Below are 8,101 nucleotides of genomic sequence, written 5' to 3' on the forward strand. Positions count from 1 at the left end.
CAGAACCAGCAGACTGGGTCTAGCCTGGACCCCCATGCACTGAGGCTGTTGAATGAACACTTTAACCCCTCTGTCACCCCCAGAGAGAGAACCCCCACACACACACACCACATCTATGTCAGAATACTGGAGGGTCTCAGAGCGTCTGTGTGTGTGTGTGTGTGTGTGTCTTTAATGAAATCAGATTTTCCAGATCTGTTGTCTATAAATCAGTTCTTATATCTCACTGAAAAGTTCCTCTTTAGGTGATTCTGTCTGATTTTGGACGAGACTTGGACTGGACTTTTATTTGGACTAGAAATGAGAAAAATAAACTTGGTCAGATTTAGATTTTTTTTCCCAGTGTGTCTATGTGTGTGCTGATTTCACATCAATAGCCTCTATATATGAGCCAAGTTTGAAGGAAACTGAAACAAAATGGATGTTTTTATAGACATTTGAAATTTCATCCATTATAAGAAAATGAAAAAAAAAAAAAAAGACTGAAAAATGTGTAAAAAAAAAAAAAAAAAAAAAAAAAAAAAAAAAGACCTTTGACCTACTTTTCCCCAAATGTACCCACATCTATTCTGGGTCACTGGTAATCTATAAACCCAATTAGGTCTGAATTCAACCAATAGTTTTGCTGCTAAAGTGTAAACAAAAAAACGAACAAACCAAACCACAACAACAGCCCTTCCCTCCCCTTCAGGGGGCGGAGTCATAAATGATGATAAATCACTAATGAAAGGTTAAATGTAGTGAAAATTCCATTGGCAGTCACCGCAAAAATCGTCGTAGGTCTTTAAGGGTTAATGGAATACAAACTGATTGCACATTTGAAATCTTTCTGAAATCTACAAACTTTCAGCAGAAATTCTTAGTGCAGGGGTGTCAAACATGCGGCCCGTGGGCCAAATCCGGCCCGCTGAAGGTTCCACTCCGGTCGTAGGATGAAAGTGTCAAAATGACACTGAAGACATGACCAGTCCAGGTTGAACTAATCCTGTTAGTTCAGGTTCCATAAAAACAGACCGATGGGATCTAAAGTAATAACAGAATAACCCATAAATAATGACAAGTAGAGATTTTATTCATGGAAAATAATGTGAAAAAAATTTAAGTGAAACAGTACACCATAAAATATTTACATTTACAAAACTATCCTTTCACAATAAAATGCAAACAAATACATAAAAAAACAAATATGAACAACCTGAAATGTGTAATTAGACCAATATTCTATCTGTTCTTAAATGTTTGGTGTTTTTGTAGATCCACTGTCATCTGTACGTTGGCTTCATAATAAACTCAGATGGAATATTGTAGAAATTGTTCTTATTTTAGTTCCAAACTCCAACATTTTAATAATATTCGTCCTTTTTCCACGTTTGTGTAACATTGTGTGTAAATGTACATGTATAAATAATAAGACAAAGCAGAATATTATTAAAATTGCACTAATTTTTCTAATGAAATTTCAGGGTTTTTTCAGGTTATTCACATGTAAATATTTTCATAATTTAATGGGTTGTTTTTTTACACTAAAACAATGAGTAAACCTTGGAGTTGTCATTATTTAAAGGTTATGATGTCATTATTGGACTGGTCCGGCCCACTGGAGATCAGATTGAACTGAATGTGGAACCTGCATCAGAAGGATTGGTGCTGTGCTGCTGCCCTCTACTGTCCTCTAGTGGCTACAACAACAAACTGCAGCTCACTGTTTTATTGTGGATGTAAGTGATGAAACCTGTTATAGCTGTAATGAATAACCCACAGCTGTTCTCACACACACTTTAATAAAACTGTTGATTGGACATGAATCAGAAGGTGTAAATACAAGTCACAATAATAATGAACAGATGGAGTCAAAGGACCATATATGGACACACAGAGTATTAAAGATGGAAAAGTATTAAATACATGTTGTAAATGTGTCCATCCAAAACTCAGACTGCTGTCTTCATCTGAGGTTCAATCTGCTTCACAGTAAAACAATATGAAACTAAGGCAACAATAAAAACAACAAAAAAATCATACAAGAAGTTCTGACAAATACCTCAAATATGTACAGAGATAAAAATGAAACCTGACAGGTTTATCAGACACGTCAGCAGGTCCAAAGCTGGACAAAGGCTGGCGTTTCCATGACAACACCCAGCATCCTGTACATCTGTCAATACAAATACAACTGACATCACAGACTGAAGCATTTAAGCTGGTTTGACTTTAGGGCCGCAAGCCACCAGTTGAGAAGCTTTAATACTGTTGGGACTGAGCTGTAGGCCCTGATCAGAGTTCAACATGAGACTGTATGTACACGATAGTGACACGCAAACACAGGACAGGTTCACAAACACCTGGAATGACAGAAAGACAGAAAAGCACAGTGAAAGACTGAATAAAAACTACAAACTCTATTAGACCTCTGGTTCACGCTCACACATGAACTCTGCTCTGAAAGAAGCTGCAAACACTTGAAAATCCTTCATATGGATGAATTCACCACTTTTCCTGGGCTGTTCCTTGAGTTTGACACCAAAGTGTTGAACAGCTCCTCTGCTGTCCTTTGAGTCAGGACTGAACATTTCTGAGTCCAAGTCCAAAAAGAACCTGGAACCGCTGAAGCAGAAACACACTCAACATTCAGACCAGACCAGGACTCCAGGAAAAGAAGTGGGACTGGGACACAAACAACACACACACAACTACGCTGCAGGATGGACGTGGACGTAGACATGGACTGTGGATGTGGACATTGACATGGACGTTGATGTGGACTGGGACATGGATGTGGACATGGACGTTGATGTGGATGTAGATGTTGACGTGGACATTGGCATGGATGTGGACATGGATTTAGACATGGATTTGGACGTGGATATGGATTCAGATGTGGACATGGACATGGACGTGGACATGGATGTGGGCGAGGACATGGATGTGGATGTTGGCGTGGATGTTGCTGTGGACGTTGGCGTGGACGTTGGTGTGGATGTGGACGTTGGCGTGGACGTAACTGTGGTCGTTGCTGTGGTCATGGTGGTTGCAGTGGTGCTGTATCTCATCCTGTGTTGCGTGCCTTCAGTCTGCAGCGCCCCCTACTGGCCTGGAACAAACACGTCATCCAACATGTGCTGCTGTCACTCGTGTGTGTGTGTGAGTCCATGTAAAGTCCATTCAATCACTGAATCAAATCCACCTGATCAGTGAAATAATGCTGACATGGGACGGCTCTGAAAGCACACAGACGTTCAGTCTCAGTGTTTGTCTGGGACTTTTCCTGGTGGACTGGAACAGACAGGAGGTGGATTTACTAAATCCAGGACTTGGACTCCACAGACTGGAGTTCCCATCCTCAGTCCTTCCAGGTTGGAGCTTTAGACCATCACATCACCTGAGTCATGTGATCTCATCTGTGTGGACATTTTCCAGATGAAACCCAGCCCAGTTCAACCAGTAAAACCATTAAACACACACATGAACGTCATTTGTGTTTGACGGTGGAAGAGCACCATGTAGAAGCCAAGAACGGAATAACAGCTGATAACATTACAAAGGTCCTGAACCAGTAACATAATAACTTATTACATTATTGGCCAGGTAAAAAAAAAATTCTTTGCAAATGTAATAACTGAGCCAATAATGTAATAATATATGAATATAACTGTATTTAAGTTACATTTATTAGATATAACTGTGATCAGATCTCCCTCCCTCTCTCTCCCTCCCTCTCTCTCCCTCCCTCTCTCTCTCTCGCTCTCTATGTGATTTTATCACAGTTCTATCTAATAAATTAAACTTAAATACAGTTATATTCATATATTATTACGTTATTGGCTCAGTTATTACATTTGCAAAGAATTTTTTTTACCAGGCCAATAACGTAATAAGTTATTACGTTATCAGTTCAGGACTTTTATAATGTTATCGGCCGTTATTGCATTATTGACCGTTATTCCGTGATTGTCTTCTCCACACCATGAGCCTCTGAAACATGCAGAAAAGCATGTGTCAAATATTGGAGGTAAACCCAGTTTGGCAGAAGCGCCCCATGTCAGCACTGAAGTGTGTTAGTGTGTTGAATAAACACACAAAACTCCAAACTCACTTGTTTCTCCAGGCATTTGAACGGCACTAGATAAAGAATTGTTATATGACCAACTTATGATTTTAAATTTAGACCTTTTTATGATTGTAATTTTATCTGTTCTTACTTGTATTTTATTCTCTTTTGTGAAACACTTTGTGACTTGTCTTGTCTGTGAAAGGTGCTGTAGAAATAAACTTTGCTGGTTTGAATAAAGCTGTGAACTGACCCGACAGTAGAAGTAGAGGGAGATGGTCCCCATGATCAGGAGGAAGTGGACCAGCACCACCCTGATGATCAGATTTGTCACCAAGTCTGAAACACAACAACAACAACCATCAAGTCTGGGCTCAAAATGAGAAGATAGAAAATTCACCAGAGAATGGGTTTAAGTCCAAAGGAATATTAGTGTCAGATCGACTTCAAACACTGTCTGCACATGACAATACATGGACTGGACAGGTTCTATCAGTGGAACATTTACACATCTATTGGATAAATGGACACAAAACAACATATATGTGTTAGAACACACCATCATATACCTGGAAAACAGCAGCAAACCAACACTGTGGTCATTAGTTTAACAATTAATCTGATTCAAATCTGGAACATTGAACACATTTAATCTGAGGCAGATCATTTCTAACCCAGTGGTGTCAGGCCCAGCAAACCCCGCCCCCTCACACCTATTGGAGCTTATTCTACACCCTTGTGTCGTGATAATGTTCATGAAGTTGAATAAATAAATGCACAGTATGTTTTCAGGACTTTTGTCTGTTTTGATGTTATTTCAAAGTCACACACTCGAACCTTCACCCCCAGAGCTCAACATTTAACCCACAGCAACTTTAATCACATTCATTTATTAGAACAACTTCATTTGTTTTTTCACAATAAGTTCATTAGAAATGATGAATTTTTGATGGATGATTTTTTTTTTTTTTTTTTACTGATTTCCTGATCCTTTATAACGGTGGAGTACCACAATGTTAGGGAAATGAGGGAAAATGAAAATAATTTACCCAAAATGTGAAAAAATACATAAGCCTTAGGTTTATGTCAGAGTGACGGAGAACAAAAGCCTCTATGTATGTGCCAAGTTTGAAGTAAATTAAAACAAAACTGATGTTTTTATAGACATTTAAAATTTCACCCATTTTAAGTAAATGGAAAAAAAGACTTTAAAAAATTCATTAAAAAATGTGAACTTTGACACTTTGACTTTTCCCAAAATGTAACCACATCTATTCTGGGTCACTGGTAATCTATAAACCCAATTAGGACTGAATTCAAACAGTAGCTTTGCTGCTTAAGTGTAAACAAACAAACAAACAAACAAACAAACAAACAAACTGGACCAAAAACAATAGCCCTTGCCTCCCCTTCGGGGGCAGAGTCATAATTGTAGCCCAGTGTATTCAGTCTGCAGAAAACCTGCACCAATGGGACATATTTTCATCCTGAGGATGTTTGTGCTGAGCTCAGTGGGATTCTGAGTCTTAGTTCAGACTGAAGTCACATTTGTGTCTGAGGCTCCGTTCAGATGCAGGTAAACGAGGCCCAAACCCCATTTATCTGCCCATATGTGACCTGGATCTGATCTGTTACAGACAGTTTGAACAGCACTAATCTGACCCAGACCACTTTCATATGTGATCCTAAATCTGATACGTATGTGATCTATTTTTATAGTTAGTTTAGTGTTTACCGTCTGGAACTCCAGTGCAAATATACGTCTGTAAAAGCCTCAAAAAAAGACTGATCCATTAGAAACTCAACTTTCACTGTTTCACATCTGTGTTCCAACATGTTTTCATCTGATCATTTTCCAGCTTTCATGTCCTTTCCACTCACACTCTTATTTTTACAAACTGCTGTTTTATTTCTCCATTTTCTCTCAGTTCTGTCTAAACCACTTTGATTGACAGGTTGGAGTCGGACTGGTTTGTTGAAACTATGAGTTGAGTTCTGAGCTGAAGTTCAATCCAATCCATTTTTATTGATAAAGAACAAATTTAACCCTTAAAGACCCAAACGTCCACTGATGACCAAAACCATCTACTGATCTAAACTGTTTAATACCTGTTGATCCACTAATCCTAACCATCCATGTCAATAATTGGTGTTAAATACAGTTCTTCATCTTTTCATGGTCATCAGATATGACCCATTTGGACGTTCAGAGGCTCCGTAGTTACCTTGGAGACACCGTCATCTTCTACAATATTGATTCCTCAGTAAAACCCATGGAGTTGGATCAATGACAGTGGATGGACACACTGGGTTTATGTTCATATTTTGCAGAAAAAGTCACTTTTTCTTCAGTTTTCTCTGTTTCTGAGATAAAAACCCTCAACTTTAACCTGAGCTTTTATGAACATCTACATGATCAATTAATTAAATATAGGAAAATACCTGATGTTCACTGAAAAAACACAAAATACAGAGGATTATTTCATAATAAATAGTGATCAATCATTGAACATAATTTAAATATATAGAAAACCATATTCTGGAAGTGCCACTACAGTAACACTGGGTCTTTATGGGTTAAATAAACACAAAGGTTTCCACGGCGCTGTACAGTAAAAGAAACACAATAAGAAGATCAAATACTAAGATAAAAACACAGTGAAACATCCTAAATCAATAGTCTGTCCACCCCAGATCAAATATCCGTGCACATCAATCAACAACCTACGCGGTGTGAAAAGCCAAAGAACAGAGGTGGGTTTAAAGAAGAGTTTGAAAATGAGGCAGACAGTTGAATTCAAAGTGTTGGTTGATGTTGTTGAAGTGGACTCGTCCTATTGGACAGATTTGACACCATGTGTCCAACTGTGTTGGTCCAGACCTCCATCTGCTGCAGCTCATAGACTGACTGATACCAGTGGACCCCCTCTAGACCCTGGACATGTGGACCACACACACACATGTACAGATGCACCTTGAACTGTGGACACTAACTGGGCTTCACATTCAACTGGATGGACTGGGTTTAAACCTGGGTTTAAACTCAACTGTGCTTTGAACTGAGCTCAGATTAAAGGAGTGTTTGTTGGTTCAGCCCAGTCTCTGACAGGTTCAACTGGACCGGCTTTACCTCATCTCAGTTCTACCAACGTGGTTCTGCTCACACCTGTTCACTCTGCTCACTGGGAACGTTGTGGAACATGGTCATGTGACTGTTACTGATGCATTGTGGGTGTTTTGTGTGTGTTTGTCCTGGTATTACCTCCGACAGTGAGATAGAGGGCGGGGCTCTGAGACGACAAGAAGCTGTGGTTATAAACGTCCACGTGATAAACACATGTGTAGTTCCCTCGGTGGGCGTAGCCCATGGCAGACAACAGGAAGTGGGCGGAGTGATTGACAGCCGGCAGGGTGAGGTTCAGCGGCTTCTTGGTGTCGGAGATCAGCTGGAAGGAGCCTCCTGGGTACTGTGGTTGGACGGAGCATGTGATGGTGAAGTCGGAGTCGACGAGCACCCAGAACCCCTGCTGGTAGACCCCAAAGACCCCGTCAGACAGGGAGATGTTGGGCTGAGGCAGCAGATCTGTCCACACACAGAGACATGATTGGACCAAGCAGCACACATGAGCACAAACAAGCAGTCAGAGAATCCATCCTCCTCAGAGACACAGATGGATCTGATCCACAGGAGTTTGGGATGGGATGAACACTGACCAATGAAAACATGGAGGAATGGGTCATTTAGAGCACAGCTGACCTTCAAAGGCATTATGGGTAAAAAATGACAGACATGTGGTGGTTTTAGAGTCTGACATGTCAACATTTGGTCCTTTTGTCCTAAATGAGACTAATGTGAAATATGTTTGTGTTTTCAGCCTCATCTGGTCCAAATGAAGACGTTCATTTGGGATCTGGATGTTACAAAGGTCAGTATTTGACTCATTTTACAGAAAAACAATGAACTGAGACAAAATAACCAGCTGATGAAATGAAAAGATTCTTTACATGTAACTTTAAACGTCAGAGTCAGAACCATCTGGTCACTGAGAATTC

General features: G+C 39.8%; 1 long non-coding RNA gene across 1 annotated transcript; it reads right to left on the reverse strand.

Moving 5' to 3' along the window:
• Positions 1 to 2,142: 2,142 nt before the first annotated feature.
• Positions 2,143 to 7,346, reverse strand: LOC115433579 (uncharacterized). The gene is made up of 3 exons (XR_003937383.1): positions 7,311 to 7,346; positions 4,302 to 4,387; positions 2,143 to 3,091 (listed from the first exon to the last, which is right to left on the reverse strand). It is a non-coding gene; the product is annotated as an uncharacterized LOC115433579 (long non-coding RNA).
• Positions 7,347 to 8,101: the final 755 nt, after the last annotated feature.

This window comes from Sphaeramia orbicularis, chromosome 14 (assembly GCF_902148855.1).
Source record: "Sphaeramia orbicularis chromosome 14, fSphaOr1.1, whole genome shotgun sequence".
NCBI classification, from domain to species: Eukaryota; Metazoa; Chordata; class Actinopteri; order Kurtiformes; family Apogonidae; genus Sphaeramia; species Sphaeramia orbicularis.